Below are 16,862 nucleotides of genomic sequence, written 5' to 3'. Positions count from 1 at the left end.
TACACAGCCCCCCCCTCCGGCCGCCCCCCAAACACAGCCCCCCCTCCGTCCGGCCCCCCAGCTTCCCCCAAACACAGCCCCCCCTCCGGCCACCCCCAGCTTCCCCCAAACACAGCCCCCCTCCGGCCGCCCTGCACTCAAGTCACCTGCCAGGCAGTCCGAAGCACAGACGGGTCCCCCCTGACAACGGCTCCGCTCCGCTCCGCCCCGCCTCCCGCGGGGTCCCGCCCAGGAGTGGGGCCTGCGAACCATCGAGAGCAGCTGCCAGAGCGGTACCGGAGGGTGAAAGAAGGCCTCCTAACCATAGAACATGCGGGTTCCGGACAGAGCGGCGTGGCACCCTCCTAACCATAGAGAGTGCGGGCTCCGGACAGAGCGGCTATGAGCCGGCGGTGGAGGTGTCCTGGCTACAGAAAGGGACCCCGAGCAGTGGTGGGAGTTCTCTTAACCACAGGGTGTGCTGACGCCTGTCTAGGGGAAAGCGGGTCTCTCCTCTCCGCCCAGGGTGGGTTACACGTGGGCTCCGTGGAGTCGGCCTTGCGTGGCAGGGCCACATTCCAGCGTTGTGGTTCCTGTGTCATGGCATTTGTGTTACATGTGAAGTTGGCATGCAGGGTTGCCAGGTGTCCGGTTTTCTACCAGAATGCCTGGTCAAAAAGGGACCCTGGCGGCTCAGGTCAGCATCACGGACCGTGCTGTTTAAAGTTCGGTCGACCGTGCAGAGGGACTAAGGCAGGCTCCCTGCCTGCCGTGGCTCTGCACGGCTCCCGGAATCAGTGGCATGGCCCTCCTCTAGCTCCTACGTGTAAGGGCAGCCAGGTGGCTCTGTGTGCTACCCTCATCTTAAACGCCAGCTCCACAGCTTGCATTGGCCAGGAACTGTGGCCAGTGGGAGCTGTGGGGGCGACGTATGCAGACGGGGCAGCATGCAGAGCCACCTGGCTGCACCTCCATGTAGGAGCTGGAGGGAGGACATGCCACTGCTTCCGAGAGCCGCCTGAGGTAAGCACCAGTTGAAGCTTCCACCCTGACCCCCTCCAGCGCCCCAACCCCCTGCCCCAGCCCTGATCCCCCTTCCACCCTCTGAACCCCTTGGTCCCAGCCCAGAGCACCCTCCTACACCCCAAATCCATCATCCCCAGCCCCACGCCAGAGCCTGCACCCCCAGCTGGAGCTCTCACACTCCCCGTACCCCAACCCCCTGCACCAGCCTGGAGCCCCCTCCTGTACTCTTAATGCCCCAGCCTGAAGCCACCGCCTGCACCCCAACGTCCTCATCCCCAGCTGGAACCCCTCCCAGATCCCAACCCACTGCATCAGCCCAGAGCCCCCTTCTGCACCCTGAACTCCTCCTTTCTGGCCCCACCCTGGAGCTTGCACCCCCAGCCAGAGCTCTCACCCCCTCCTTGTACCCCTGAGCCAGCCCAGTGAAAAAGAGCGAGTGGGGGGTGGGGAGACCGAGTGACAGAGCAATTCATCCCTCCTCCCTCTTGCCCCACCCCTGCTCTGCACTCACTCCACCCTCCAGGGTGAGGCCAGAAATGAGTTCAGGGTGCAGGAGGGGGCTCCGGGCCAAGGAACTGGGTTGGGATGCCAGAGGGGGTGAGGGCTCCAGCTGGGGATGCGGGCTCTGGGGTGGGGCTGGGGATGAGGGGTTTGGGGTGCAGGAGGGGGCTCTGGGATGGGGGGTGGAGCCGAGGGGTTCGGAGTATGGGAGGGGACTCTGGGCTCAGGCAAGGGGTTGGGGTGTGGGAGGGGGTACGGGCTCTGGGCTGGGGGTGCAGGTTCCGGGGTGAGGCCAGAAATAAGTATTTCAGGGTGCGGAAGGGGATTCTGGGCTGGGGCAGGGGGTTGGGGCGGGGGGGGGGTGATGGCTCTGGCTGGGCATGTGGGCTCTGGGGTGGGGCTGGGGATGAGGGGGTTGGGGTGCAGGAGGGTGCTCCAGCTGAGACCGAGGGGTTCAGTGGGTGGGAGGGGGATCAGGGCTGGGGAAGGGGGCTGGGGTGCAGGGGAGGTGAGGGCTCAGGCTGGGGGTGTGGGCTTTGAGGTGGGTTTGGGGTGCAGGAGGGTGCTCCGAGCTGGGACTGAGGGGTTCAGAGGGTGGGAGGGGAGGGGGATCAGGGCTAGGGCAATCAATTTGCAGACACCTAGAAGATAATCGGTGATAAGTAACAGTCAGCATGGATTTGCTAAGAACAAATCATGTCAAACCAACCTAATAGCTTTCTTTGACAGGGTAACAAGCTTTGTGGATGGGGGGAAGTGGTAGATGTGGTATATCTTGACTTTAGTAAGGCTTCTGATACTGTCTCGCATGACCTTCTCATACACAAACAAGGGAAATGCAACCTAGATGGGACTACTATAAGGTGGGTGCATAACTGATTGGAAAACCGTTCCCAGAGAGTAATCATCAGTGGTTCACAGTCAAGCTGGAAGCAAAGGAGTACTTGTGGCACCTTAGAGACTAACAAATTTATTTGAGCATAAGCTTTCATGAGCTACAGCTCAAGCTGGAACGGCATATCAAGTGAGGTCCCCCAGGGATTAGTCCTGTGTCTGGTTCTGTTCAATATCTTCAGCAATGATTTAGATAATGGCATAGAGAGTACACTTATAAAGTTTGTGGACGATAACAAGCTGGGAGGGGTTGCAAGTGCTTTGGAGGATAGGATTAAAATTCAAAATGATCTGGACAAATGGGAAAAATGTTCTGAAGTAAATAGGATGAAATTCAATAAGGACAAATGCAAAGTATGCCACTAAGGAAGGAACAATCAGTTGCACACATACAGAATGGGAAATGTCTGCCTGGGAAGGAGTACTGCAGAAAGGGATCTGGGGGTCATAGTGGATCACAAGCTAAATATGAGTCAACAGTATTACACTGCTGCAAAAAACATGAACATCATTTCAGGATGTATCAGCAGGAGTGTTGTAAGCAAGACACAAGAAGTAATTCTTCTTGTCTACTCTGTGCTGATAAGGCCTCAGCTGCAGTATTGTGTCTAGCTCTGGGCACCACATTTCAGGAAAGATGTGGACAAATTGGAGAAAGTCCAGAGAAGAGCAACAAAAATGATTAAAGGTCTAGAAAACATGACCTCTGAAGGAAGATTGGAAAAATTGGGTTTCTTTAGTCTGGAGAAGAGAAGACATAGGCGGCAGGTTTAAGAGGCTTGGTGAGGCTTAGCCTCCCCACACAGGGCAAGAAATGCCAGATGCAGGTGTGCCAGTCTGCCGCTTTTGGAGTGCCACCGCTGGAAGTTCTGGAGAACCAAGGAGGCCAGTGGCATCTGGACCAGGGTTCTTCCTGTGTTCTGCCCTCACTCTGCCCTGAGGCCCTGCCTACGCTGTGCCTCTTCTTCCCAAGGCCTGCCCTCGCTGTGCCTCTTCTCGCCCTAACTCTGCCTCTTCCCACCCTCGTTCCACTTCTTCCCCCCAAGGCTCCTGCCTGCTGCTCGCTCCTCTCTGTCCCCTTTCCCCCCCATCACAGACCCTTAAGGCAGGAGAGGGCAGAGGAGAGTGAGCGACGGGGGCCTCGGAGGAGGGAGTGGAGAGGTGCAAGTGACAGGTGGGGGGGCTTCGGGGGAGGGGGTGGAGAGGAGCGAACGGCTGGGGGAGCTCGTGGGAGGGGGCGGAGAGGAGCGGTGCGGGGAGCCTCGGGGTGGAGAGGAGTGAGTGGCAGGCAGGGCGGCCTGGAGGGAGCGGGTGGAGAGAAGTGAGCAGTGGGTGGGCAGGGCCTTGGGGGAAGAGGCGGAGCAGGGGTGGGAAGAGGCAGAGTGGGGAAGGGGCACAGATCCTCCACCTGCCCTGGGCCAGGCGGGAAGCCCAGAGGGTGGGGACATGGCCGGGGGCTGTTTCATGCTCCCCCAGCTTCTTTGTCATGGTGTTTGTCTTGCATGACAGCACAAGCTCCCTGTGTCACATGTGACAGTGCCACATCCCCACATCATAGTATTTGCATTATGTCACATGGCAGAATGTACAGTAAGGATCCAGTATGCATCAAACTCTCCTAAACCTCTTGCAGGCTGAATTTAAGACAGTCCTACACCCTTCCCCTCTTGCCAATCATCTCTGCATGTTTACATAACCATGGAGACATCTAGATCATTTAGACATTTAGGTCTTGCAGGTGGATTTCATAGTAAATTGCTACACTTCTCAGTCTGCAAACTGAAGAGCATATGACTGTGAAAAGAACAATTATTTATTTAAAGTCTTGGGGAAGTATTGGGGTAAGGGAGAAAAGCAGATGTAGTACCAACCTTACCTTCAGTAAGAGAAAGAAGGATGATTTGTGACTAGATGATCTAACAGGTTTTTTCCATCTCTAGATTCTTTGATCAAATTCAGACCTGATATGACTGGGCACAACTTAGCTGAATTTAATAATCTGTGAATCATATATCAAAGGGAGAGGTGGCATGGAGAAGACCATTATAGTATCAAAGGACCTCAGCATTTCTTTGGCCTGCACTCTCTATTCTGGGTTCTCATTGTTTCAGATCATAAACAGGTAAGAGATTGCATGATGTATCAAGGAGAGGTTCCTTCATGGCACTTACTTGCCTTATGACTGGTTGAGGACACAGCTCTCACATTTTTAAAATGGTCCAAGCTCAGCAATTCCTCCCATTTCTCAACATATTGCAGCATGAATAAGAATGCTTGTACTGGCCCAGCCTCTGGTATGCCTGTTCTGTGAATATAGCGACAGCTTTAGTCTCCAGAGCTGGGAATCTGGCACCAAATTCACTTAGAAAAAGAGAAAAGGGAATCATATTTCTTGGAGGAATCTACAGGGTGATTTGCTCTCTCAGATGGTTGAATTTGTGGGCTAAGATCAAAGTTCAAGAAATGTAAGACAAAGAATCTTTGGAACTGGAAGAAAAGATGGATATTGTAGCACACTGGTTAAGGAAGACTAGAAATAAAAGGAATATTTTGGATCCAGAAAGTTAAAATAAATCAAGATGAGTTTTTCCTAATGTATGAACTCGATGCAAACTATTTGTGGGACTTTTCTATCTGCCCACTAGAGGGCCTCATTGTCAAAGGATTTTTGGACTTGAATCCTTTTTGTCTATTCAAAAGAAGTTCACACCAGTGAATGTATATGTGGACTGCATACTACAGCCAGAGAATGAGATGTCTCTTCCTGTTGATCCTTCATTCTATGTTCCTGAGACCAGATATATTTTGTTGAAATCAAAGTGTTCACTTGTATAATGAGAGATGGTCTAAATAATACTTAGTTCTGCCATGAGAGCAAGGGACTGGACTAGATGACCTCTCAAGGTCTCTTCTAGTCCTATGATTCTATGATTTTATAATGGATTCCCACACAGCTCTGCTAATTCATGTCTATTCCAGTCCTGGCTCCCATTCCCAGCTCTGCAAATTCACCTCACTGCTGACCTCCTTCATATTCCAGTCCTCTTCTCCCTGAGGTATGATATTCCAGTCCTGGAGACGTTTACAGTTTTACCAGTACTAATCTATAATGCTTCCTATTTTCAGTATCAGGTGTGTTTTGAGCAAGGACAGAAAATTGTGCCAAACTGCATTAGTTCTCTGATGTGGCTAAATGTCCACGAGGAACCAGGCTTGAAACCTCCAACCTCCTTTCACATATGACCACTTGTCTTGATAGATAATTTTATAGATGGTTAGGTGGACATTGTGATTCTTTTCTATTCACCCCTTTCAGTGAGGTGGTTCCTAAATGCTCCTCCATCTGCCCCATCCTGACAGGTCTCCTTGGTATACAGCTGCAATGTGATAGATAAAGCTGGAAAGGGGAAGGTTAGCATCACTGATCATGATATAAACACATTTTAACATATCACACTAACTAAAGGTGAATAAGGGGTTTTCCCTTTTCACCTTCACCTCTACCTAAGTCCTGATCAGTGGCACTGTTCTGCATGGTGGACAACCTAGTGAACCCCAGTTGTCTTTGCCCAGAAACAGTCCTGAGTGCTCTTCTTGTTAAGGAGTTTTATATCTACATTATAGATATGATTGCTTAGATTCCAATTGGGTTGGTCCTTTCCATGGTGGTGGAAATGTGGAGGCAAAAGTGACATCTTCTCTGCCAAGGTTCCTGGCCAATTGCGGCCACTGGGGTTCTGGAGAGCTTCACACTGCCAGTTGTGATCTGAAGCAATGTCCTTCTTGGTTGGCAAGAGCCAGTGGAGACACATTGTGTCCATTACTGGTGCATATTGGCTTTACCTCCCTTTGGGAGGGCAACTCTTAATGATCGACTGTTAAGCTCATGCTCAAAAAACCAACAGTCTCCCCCTATAACACCCTATTTCTAGTCTTCCTTTTATAGGACAGAACATAGAGAAGGATTGGATGAGGTGTCCCTGGCAGCATCTGAAGGTCTCAGAGATTCTTAACCCTTCCAGTATGATATCTATGAGTATGACAAAGAAGTGATGCTGGTCTCATTGGCCAGTGATGACCTCCTTCTGGTGATGGGCAAAGGTCAAATGTTAATGTTGATTCCATTAAAAAAAAAAAAGGAAAGGAATACTTGTGGCACCTTAGAGACTAACAAATTTATTAGAGCTTAAGCTTTCGTGAGCTACAGCTCACTTCATCGGATGCATACAATGGAAAATATAGTAGGGAGATTTTATATACACGGAAAACATGAAACAATGGGTGTTACCATACAGACTGAAACAAGAGTGATCAGGAAAGGTGAGCTATTACCAGCAGGAGAGCGGGGTGGGGTGTGTGTGGGGGGAACCTTTTGTAGTGATAATCAAGGTGGGCCATTTCCAGCAGTTTACAAGAACAGTAGGAGGGGAAATAAGGGGAAATAGTTTTACTTTGTGTAATGACACATCCACTCTATGCATCCGATGAAGTGAGCTGTAGCTCACAAAAGCTTATGCTCTGATAAATTTGTTTGTCTCTAAGGTGCCACAAGTACTCCTTTTCTTTTTATGGATACAGACTAACACGGCTGCTACTCTGAAACCTGTTGATTCCATTAGACTGTGATACCATCCACCACAGACCATAACAGGAATAGAAAGAGTCACCCTTGAGTAGGTCTGTCAAGGTTCCTTCCCCACTCGAACTCTAGGGTACATATGTGGGGACCTGCATGAAAACCTCCTAAGCTTACTTTTACCAGCTTAGGTTAAAACTTCCCCAAGGTACAAACTATTTTACCCTTGGACTTCCACTGCCACCACCAAACGTTTATCTGGGTTTATTTATTAGGAAAGCGTTGTTTGGAAACGTCTTTCCCCCCCAAATCCTCCCAATCCTTGCACCCCACTTCCTGCGGAAGGTTTGGTAAAAATCCTCACCAATTTGCATAGGTGACCACAGACCCAAACCCTTGGATCTTAAGAACAATGAAAAAGCATTCAGTTTCTGAAAAGAAGGATTTTAAGAGAAGTAAAAAGTAAAAAAGAATCACCTCTGTAAAATCAGGATGGTAAATACCTTACAGGTATTAGATTGAAATTGATTCTAATTCAATTGAATTAGATTCAAAACATAGAGAATCCCTCTAGGCAAAACCTTAAGTTACAAAAAGACACACAGACAGGAATATCCATTCTATTCAGCACAGCTTAATTTCTCAGCCATTTAAAGAAATCATAATCTAACGCATATCTAGCTAGATTACTTACTAAGTTCTAAGACTCCATTCCTGTTCTGCCCCCAGCAAAAGCATCACACAGACAGACCCTTTGTTTTTCCCTCCCCCCAGCTTTTGAAAGTATCTTGTCTCCTCATTGGTCATTTTGGTCAGGCGCCAGCGAGGTTATCCTAGCTTCTTAACCCTTTACAGGTGAGAGGATTTTTCCTCTGGCCAGGAGGGATTTTAAAGGGGTTTACCCTTCCCTTTATATTTATGACAAGGTCCATTCATTTTTCTTGGAAAGGATGCAGGCAGACGTATTGCTCTTCTTTTCCTGTGGGTGTCCCTCCTGCTCAATGTGTATATGAGGTTGCAAAAGGTGATAGGTGGTTTGGTCTCTAAATTTGTTAGCCTCTAAGGTGCCACAAGTACTCCTTTTCTTTTTAGCTGGGTTGGAGTGCAGTATAATCAATATTCTGCTAGTACTCAGCTGTGCATCTTTATTTCATGGGTCTGCACAGTTTAGTTACTTATCTTTCCCTGTGTCTAGCCTAGAGGCAGGTTTGGATGAGAACTGGCTGGAGAAAGCTTACCCCAGCTTTGACAGAGATGATAATGAAAGGCTGGGAAAGGCAACCAAAGCAAGGAGACGGTGAAGCAATCTCAGCCCTTTCAGCTGAGGGGATATGCCTGCCTGTTGTTAGTAAGACCTGGTCCACACACAAAGTTGCACCAGTTCAACCAAGGTGTGGTTTTAAATAGATGTAGTTAAACTGGCACAACTTGTGTATGTAGACAGGGCCTAAGATTTACAGCCTAGAGATCCTGTTAAATCTCCATCTGCTTCTGGAAGTCGAGATAGCAGCAGTGACACTGGATGTTCTTTCTATCTTCATGCATCAGGAGAAGACAAACATAATCTGCTGTATCTGGGTTCTGGCCAGTAGTTAAACTCTCCTCTTGCATGCACGACACCAGAGGTGTCTAGATTGAGCTGGCTTCTAGTTTATTTCCAGCTGGAATTCAAGCTATTGTCTTTGATCTATAAAGATCTTGATGGTTTAGGTCCAGAGTACCTGAGACACCTGTCTCTCTCTCTAGACCCTGGATTGACAGTCGAGTCAGCTGAGGCAACTAGGCTGGTAAGCCCTACATTTGTACATCTGGGACTCATGGCAGGGTTGCATAATTGGTTCCTAACACCTTTGTTTTTTAAATCATCAGCTTTTGTTGCATTGATATTAAATAAATCAGGTGACTTGAAAAATAGAATTGTTAGCCTGATTTTAGTGTAACTCGTAAGGTACATTTTCAGTGCCTTGCATGTAGATACAGAAGGTATAGGCATGAGACATAGCTAGGGAGGTGGTGGAATCTCCATCCTTAGAGGTTTTTAAGACCCGGCTTGACAAAGCCTTGGCTGGGATGATTTAGTTGGCGTTGGTCCTGCTTTGAGCAGGGGATTGGACTCTATGATTCTATGATAGCGCTGAAAGCTGCTGAGAATCTGACTCTTTACAGTACAAAACTGAACAGTTACAAAAGCTCTTATGAATGTGGTCTCCCTTATTCTCAGGCAGAGCATTACCATTAACTTTATCCCCCTATGAGTAACTTACTGCTAACTGTGCAATTACTTTACCATGCAATAAGAAAATTAAAAACGCATAGGGACTGATTTTCAAAAATGCATGCAGTTACACAAACAAAAAAGTAAATGCAACTGTGCATCTAAACAGAAACACCCAGTTACTATGATTACACCTGCAAATTGGGCATTTTTTTGCACAGATGGCCATTTATGCATATAACTAACCTTCTGCATTCACCAATACCTGTTTTGTACATGCAATAGCAGTAACTTGCATGTATTAATGTCTGAAATTCAGGCCTGTGAATTCTGCAAAAAGCGTCTGATTTCCCTGACATCTGTCATTTGTTCTGAGTCTTTGAACTATTTCTACTGCTAATCCAACAGGATGTAGTAAAGTAATGGAGTGATTAGCAATGAGTTACTTTTAGGAGAAAAAACACAGTGATGTGTCATTGGGCTTTGTATTTTTAGCATATGTTCTTTGGGGAGGGGGATGTGACTGGAACTTCGAGAGGAGCTGGCTGAGATCTAATGCTTCCCAAATGCTTGATTACAGCAGAGCAGCTCCCACAGGAGATAAACAAGTTAGTCACTCAGAGTGAGCTCAGAGCTGAGGTATTTCAGCATCCATGAGAATTTGTTGCAGCCCCTTGATTCCAGAGAGAGAGTGTGTGTCCATGCTAATGGCTATAAAGGAGATATCTACCAACCAGCCTGTGGACAATGACAAATCCCATGATCCTAGGATTAATCTTTTCCCCCCTCCCAACTGCTGTCCATTGTCTAGCCTAACTACCTGCTCCTTTTCCCACTCGTCATACACTTGGCCAACATTCCAGCCCTCTCTCTCTTTTGCTCCAGCATTCTCTGCAATTATACTGCAGAATGCTTTGGCTGAAAGGGGATCTCAGTGGGTGTCTCGAGGAAAAAGACCTACCCTCCTTCACCTCCCCAAAGGTGGTAGTAGCCTTCCTTTGCAATAGCACATTGTTACCCTGTGGCACAATGCTAAGACATTGCAATATGATGGGTCTGCATTGAGATGTATCATCATGTAGGTATGCCGCAATGCCATGTTGTCTCATGATATCATGGAGTGGTGACATCCCATTGGCCTCATAAGTATTTCAGCATACAGTCAAGCTGAAGCGGGGCATGAAGTTGAGAACTTGAGATTTGCACCGCTGGTGTGAAGCAACTGATTGCTCAATGTGTGAGGCTCAGTACATGAATCTTCTTAACCTATCCCTTCCTTTCCCTGTTGGCTCTCTCATCCACAGCTGTCACAGCTCCCTGCAATGCTCGCATGTGATAGCTGAGCCCTAGCAGCCACCCTTCCATAGCCCAACAGCATTCGACCTGCTTCTTCCAAAGACCAACTTTGTCATCAAAGAGAACTGCACAGAGAGACTGACACAGAGTCACAGATCCCTGCTTAGTAGGAGATGGTGCTACTGGAAGCTCCTTGGGCCAGGGACCGTCTTTTTGTTGTGTGTTTGTACAGCACAACAGGGTCCCAGTCTATGATTGGGGCTCCAACATGCTAGGGTGATGCACATAAACAATAATATTACATAAGTAATGAATGCACATTGAAAATGCAGCTGTGGGTATGACAAGTTTATTACATAGTACCAGTGTGTAGATGTTATGGTTGATCAGAAGATGGGCTATCTAGCACTTATTTTATTCATTTACAATAATAATAATAATGAAAATCCAGACCTATCATTTTCCATTTCACCTGCCCTTCCCTTCCCACCCCTTGTTTGTCATTTGCCTTCTTAGACTGTAACATTTTCAGGGCAGGGATCATGTCTTCCCACATCTTTGTACAGCTCCTGGCACAGATCCTGGTGGGGTTGCTACCAAATAGCACAAATATTAAAAACAATAATATAAGTACTATTGAATAGTTAATACCAGGGAACAGTGACTAGCTAGGACTTCTGCAGGGATCTGGCATTCTAGGTAGAGAATTTGAGAATTCTGGTCCTCTTCAAGGCACTGAATTCATATCTGTGGTGTTCAGTGAGCACTCAGTGCTTACAGTGCTTGCAAGAGCTCTGCTTTATGTTTTGCCTTGTTCCAACTGGCTGTGCACAACAACAAGAGCATCACAGCGCCCTGACCAGAGTCTCAGCTCTTAAAGGCCTGGACCCCAATAGCACATGTCTATGTGTGCGTCTCTACAAGCGCGTATGTGTCTCTCTCTGCTTGGTTTTAAATAACTCTTTTGTTCCTGTAGCAGATGATTCATCAGCCTCAGGACATCCTGGGATGCCTGGCTAGAAGGAGCCACATGTGGGGCATGTATCTCAAGAGTCTCGTGTTGATTATCACAGAGAGATGTATGGTGGCCTCTAGGGGTGCATCTACACGGCAATCAAAGGCCTGCAGCTGGCCCAGCTCAGCTGACTTGGGCTCATGGGGCTATAAAATCACAGTGTAGATGTTTGGTTTTGGGGTGGAACCTGGGTTCCGAGATCCTACGATGAGGGAGGGCTGCAGCCCGAGCCCAGACGTTTACAGAGCTATTTTTAGCTCTGCAGCCCAAGCCCCGTGGGCCCAAGTCACCTGAGTTGGGCCAGTTTTATCGCAGTGTAGATGTACCTAGGGCTGATTAAAGCACAAGAGCCTGCAGTGGATTCCCCAGCAAAGCTCAGGACCTGGGAACTTACTGTCTCCCCCCTCCCCCATAAATTACTCTAATTTAGAGGCAACTATATGGGTCACAAGTTGTTTAAAAAAAAGCAGCAGCCCTCATAATGCTTCTGTTTCCTTCCCTGGGCTGAGGAGCAATGATGGGATGTTACATCCGGCTTCTAGGACACAGAATTAGCCTCCTGCCTGGGAAAGACACTGACAGCTCTGCCTGCAGATCCATCACTCCTGAGTTCTGAGGTCAGCAGCACATCACTGTGTTGCTAGGAAAGCCGTTCCATATCCTACAGATGCATCCTCTCCTCAGCTTGCGCCCTCTCCAACAACTTGCCATGTGAAAGACAATTACCTTTTTATTTTACCTTTCCTATTCATTTGCACCCTTGATGGTCATGTGACCAATTCTGCTGGCACATGGAGGCTTCAGTTGTATTCTCCAGTGTAAGGAACATCATGATGCTCCACTCCAGGCAGTCTGGTTAGGAAAGGGACAGAGGGAGCTCTTCTGTCTGTGCCATCAGTCCATGCTTGGTCAAAGTATACTTCCAGGGTGGAAGCACTGGGTAGTGGTCACAGCAAGACTCCTAGGTTCTATTCCTGGCTGTACCCTGGACTAAACTTCCTCTCTCTTGGGCCCCTGTCTCCTCCACTAAAAATGGGGATTTTAGAGCTAGTCAGAAAACGGGATTGCCATTCAACATAAAATGGAATGAAAACCCAAAATTTCAAAATTTTCCACAGAACAAAAATTCTGGAAAGTTTCAGTTCAGGACGATCAAAACGTTTCTGTTTAATAATGTCAAATAATTTTGTTTCAATAAGGTAAAACCATTTTGCTTTGATAACCTCAAAACATAATATAAAATAAAACATTAAATGCCATATATATTGTATAAATATAATATGTTCTTTTCATATTAATATAATGTAAAAATCTAACTGGATTAATCAAAACGATAAAGACAAAATGAAACGTTTGCTATTGAAATGAGAGATTCTGACATCAAAACAATGCAAAAAAAATCTAAAGGACGGTTTTTGACTTTTTCAGAATTGACACATTCCCACAAAATGTTTAGATTTTGATGAAACTGCATCGTCCAATAGAAAATTGCTCCTTCGAACTTGTTTCCACCAGCTTTGGGTAATACACTTTGTCATCCTTGTGTCTTAGGTGAGAGGCATTCCTTAAACTCACAGTGTATCATATACCACAGAGCCTGGCTTGTTCTAACAGTTGGAGGCGGGAGGGAACATGGCTTTGGGGGATATCAGTGGAGGCTGGGGATGTTGCAGCAGTGTAAACTGGGTTCCAACACCGCTGGACTCAGTTCTACAGGAGTAAGAGCTGTGGGACGTGGCCTTATATATATAATATTCAGTGCCTCAGCGTTCCCCGCTCATGGCAGAGTGGCAGGAGGTGGTAATTGCATATTAAGCTGAGCTGTCCAGCTGCAACGTGTGGACTCCATTTGCCGCATCACGATCCCTGTGCAAAAGAGCTTCCTGTTGGAAAGCTGCCCCCTGCCCTGCCGACACACATTAAAGACAATCAGCCATTTTCTAGAAATGGCTAATTACACAGGTACGATCTGACACAACATTGCAACTAATGTTCTCACCTGCACTTGTGCTTGCTCACTGAGCCAATATTTTGATCTCTGTGACTCTTTGAAAATATATTGTTGTTTTCAGATAGAGGTTAAGCACTTATTAAGGAAATCCAGGTGTGTGTGGTGTGAATCTTCCACACTCCCAGGTTGGGGGAGGCCATTGTGCAGCTAATATCTAACACAGTCTTGCCAAATTCAGCTGACTCAGGACAAGCAATTGTTCTGATGGATCTGCTAGCTAGTCTGTCTTCTTGCTGCCTTGGCACAGGGCAGGCAAGAAAATTTTGTACCTGGCTGGTACATTTTCCAGGCAATTTTGCAAGGAACATAGTAAAAGAAAAATCAACACAAAGATCATCCCTAGCTAAAGCAGATGTGCAGTAGTGTACATACCATTTGATCCAAAGTCCACTGGAGAATGGAAAAGCTTCATGGGCTATGTGGATCAGACTTATTCAGGCTTATAGTACAAGGTAGACTATTACCAGGGCAAGCCAGGGGCTCTAAGGGTATGTCTACATGATGACTAAACACCCGCAGCTGGCTCATGTCAGGTGACTTGGGCTAGTGCTAAGGGCGGGGAAGGTCCCCGAATGTCTACACTGCAATTACTCCCTAGCCTGAGCCCCATGAAGCTGAATCAGCTGACACAGGCCAGCCGCGGGTGTTTAATTGCAGTGTGGACTCACCCTGAGTGCTACCCTGCCTGGTTTCTCAAAGACACTGGGGCCTCACCGTTCACGAGGATTCCTCTGAGATGCGCCTTTCTGAATTTAGCCTGCCCCCTCCCCGCAGAATGCACTGTGTCCCCATCGAGACACAATTGTTTATTTATTTGTGTTCGTTTTTTACATTTAATTTAATTTTGCCCCCCTTTTTTTGGTTACTTGAAGGAAGGAAGGAAGCCCAGGCTCGGATGTTTATTCGTTCTGTCCTGGCTGATGTTCCCTTGGTCTCGCTCCAGTGGCCAATAAACTGGCAGGGAACTGGAGCGTGGAGCACAGCAGAGCCTGGGAAAGGTCAACACCCCGCTCTCCCCCATCCTTGCGTCATGGCTCCTCTATGATTAGCTCAGCCTGGGGGACGTGCTCTCCCAATCCCACTCACCCTGGATATTCTTTTGCCTGTCGCAGTGTTCCTGGGGGGTTGATAACAAATGGAACCTTGGCGTCTCGGAGTAAAGCAGGGAGCACAGAGTGCGAGGATTCACGGAAACATCTTTCGGCAAAGGCCATTGCACTGCAGAAGCCTGGAAGACGCCAGCCAGCCTTCATGGAGGGGTGCCCTGATCAGGGAGCTGCTGCCTAAATGGCAGCGTGCTCTAATGGTTAGCACAGGGACTTGGGAAGCAGGACTCCTGGGTTCCATTGTCAGCTCTAGTACTTGGTAACCTGGGCGTGAGCAAACATTGTGTGTTTTGATACAGCTAAATGCGGACGTGCAAACCTAGGAACAAAGAATGCCAGCCATGCCTACAGGGCGGGGGATGGTGTCCTGGGAGCAGAGACTCTGAAAAAGATCTGGAGGTCCTTGATTCAGCTGAACATGAGCTCCAGGTGTGATACTGTGGCCAAAAAAACTAATGTGATCCTGCAATGTATAAACAGGGGAATCTCGAGTAGGAGCAGAGAGGTGATTTTACCTCTGTATTTGGTAGTGGTGTGACCACTGCTGGAATCCTGTGTCCAGTTCTGGTGCCCACAGTTCAAGAAGTGTCAAAGAAGAGCCACAAGAATAATTAAAGGATTAGAAAACCTGTCTTATAGTGATAGACTCAAGGAGCTCAACCTATTAAGTTTACCAAAGAGAAAGTGAAGGTGTCTTGATCACAGTCTATCTAAGTATCTATATGGGGAACAGAGATTTAATAATGGGGTATTCAATTTAGCACAGAAAGGTGTAACACAATCCAATGGCTGGAAATTGAAGGTGGACAATTTCAGACTGGAAATAAGGCATATATTTTTAACAGTCAGGGTAATTAACCGTTGGAACAATTTACCCAGGGTCATAGTGGATTCTCCATCACTGACAATTTTTAAATCAAGATATTTTTCTAAAGGATCTGCTCTAGGAATCATTGTGGGGAAGTTCTCTGGCCTGTGTTATGCAGGAGGTCAGACCGGATGAACACAGTGGGCCCTTCTGTCCTTGGAATCTGTGAATCTAAGAATTGACCAGTTGTGTGTGATTTCACATTACTTACTCTTTCTGGATAAAGTTTGCCCCAGTTTAAGGGGCCAGCACATGGGCCTAGGCACCACTTAGGACCCACTGGGCAATTTTGCCTTATGTTGGCCCACAGGCAAGGGGTGAATTTCACCTTTGATGCCCCAGTTTCTCCATATGTAAAATGTGGGTGCTGATACCTACTTCCTTTGTAAAGTGCTTTGAGACTAAGGTGAATATCGCGCAAAATATTGTTATGTTTCATTATTCAGCCAGGTGTTCTCCTCAAGGGGTAACGTTCCCGACAAGGAAGCATGATAATGCAAGCAGAAAAGGAAACAGTTAGTTCCCTGGCTTGGAGAGGCTATCCCCAGAGCATGACCTCCCCAAAGTCACTCCCCTTTCTCTTCCTACTAAGCAGCCCCTCACATAGACCTTGCCCCAGCACCCATGCAAAGGGAGAGGGAGCTGTGCGGAGATTAATCTCATGTTCACCAGGAAAGAAGTAGTGTCTCTGCAGCCTGGTATGGATGTGAAACACAAATACCATGAATGTCTGAAAATACATTGCAGCACATGAGCTGCAAGAACTGATGTTTCCTTTTCAAAGAATCAGTCTTGAGCATGGATACAGCATGCCAGCCTGCATGGCTGTTTAGCTGAGTAGCATCCTTGTGACCAAGTGGATTTAAACATGCATGGGCTATTAAAAGGCATGGGAGGAGGAGCTCTGTGCAGGTCTGAAAACCTGTCAGTAACTCATTTTGCAGCTCTTGACTAGAGCCATTAGGTTGTAAACTCTCCGTTTCCTACAAGGTATGATATATGTTTGGCATGGCCCATAATGGGAAAATATTTATGGGGTATTGAATATATGCCATATATAAATGGATGAGTGGAGCGTAACTCACTCAGCTGAGCTGGAAGGGCCTTTCAATCCTGGGCAGGGTCCAGCTGCTGAGAGACTAAATTCCAAGAAAAATGGAAGCTGCAGCACTAGCTCATTCAGTTCATTAACATCCTGGTATAAAGCTCTTATGCCGAAGGGTCAGGACAGAGAGCCAGGTCTTGCTGAAATAGAAATAGAAATGCTTAAATAGAAGGGCAAAGACAGAATTATTTGTTAATAACAGTTAATTAATTTCCAACTGTGACTGAAGGGTTAATGCCAGATCAGAGTGTCCTAGGTAGCAAGCTTGTT

The 16,862-nt window shown here is 47.2% G+C and overlaps 1 protein-coding gene and 1 long non-coding RNA gene across 6 annotated transcripts in view; one reads left to right on the top strand and one right to left on the bottom strand.

Annotated features, from left to right (window-relative positions):
* Positions 1-307, bottom strand: part of TMLHE (trimethyllysine hydroxylase, epsilon) — a 40,472-nt gene extending 40,165 nt beyond the window's left edge. For all 5 annotated transcript variants that reach the window (XM_043521959.1, XM_037908067.2, XM_043521960.1 and 2 more), the window contains exon 1: positions 147-307. The gene's annotated coding sequence lies outside the window, so the exon portion shown is untranslated. The remainder of the gene's footprint in view (positions 1-146) is intronic.
* On the top strand, positions 272-12,867 carry LOC119567009. Its single transcript, XR_005226643.1, has 4 exons — positions 272-505; positions 4,341-4,522; positions 5,380-5,456; positions 10,496-12,867. It is a non-coding gene; the product is annotated as an uncharacterized LOC119567009 (long non-coding RNA).
* The last annotated feature ends 3,995 nt before the right edge of the window (positions 12,868-16,862 follow it).

Source organism: Chelonia mydas, chromosome 9 (assembly GCF_015237465.2).
Source record: "Chelonia mydas isolate rCheMyd1 chromosome 9, rCheMyd1.pri.v2, whole genome shotgun sequence".
In the NCBI taxonomy this organism is placed as follows: Eukaryota; Metazoa; Chordata; order Testudines; family Cheloniidae; genus Chelonia; species Chelonia mydas.
This window is presented reverse-complemented; position numbering and strand designations above follow the sequence as displayed.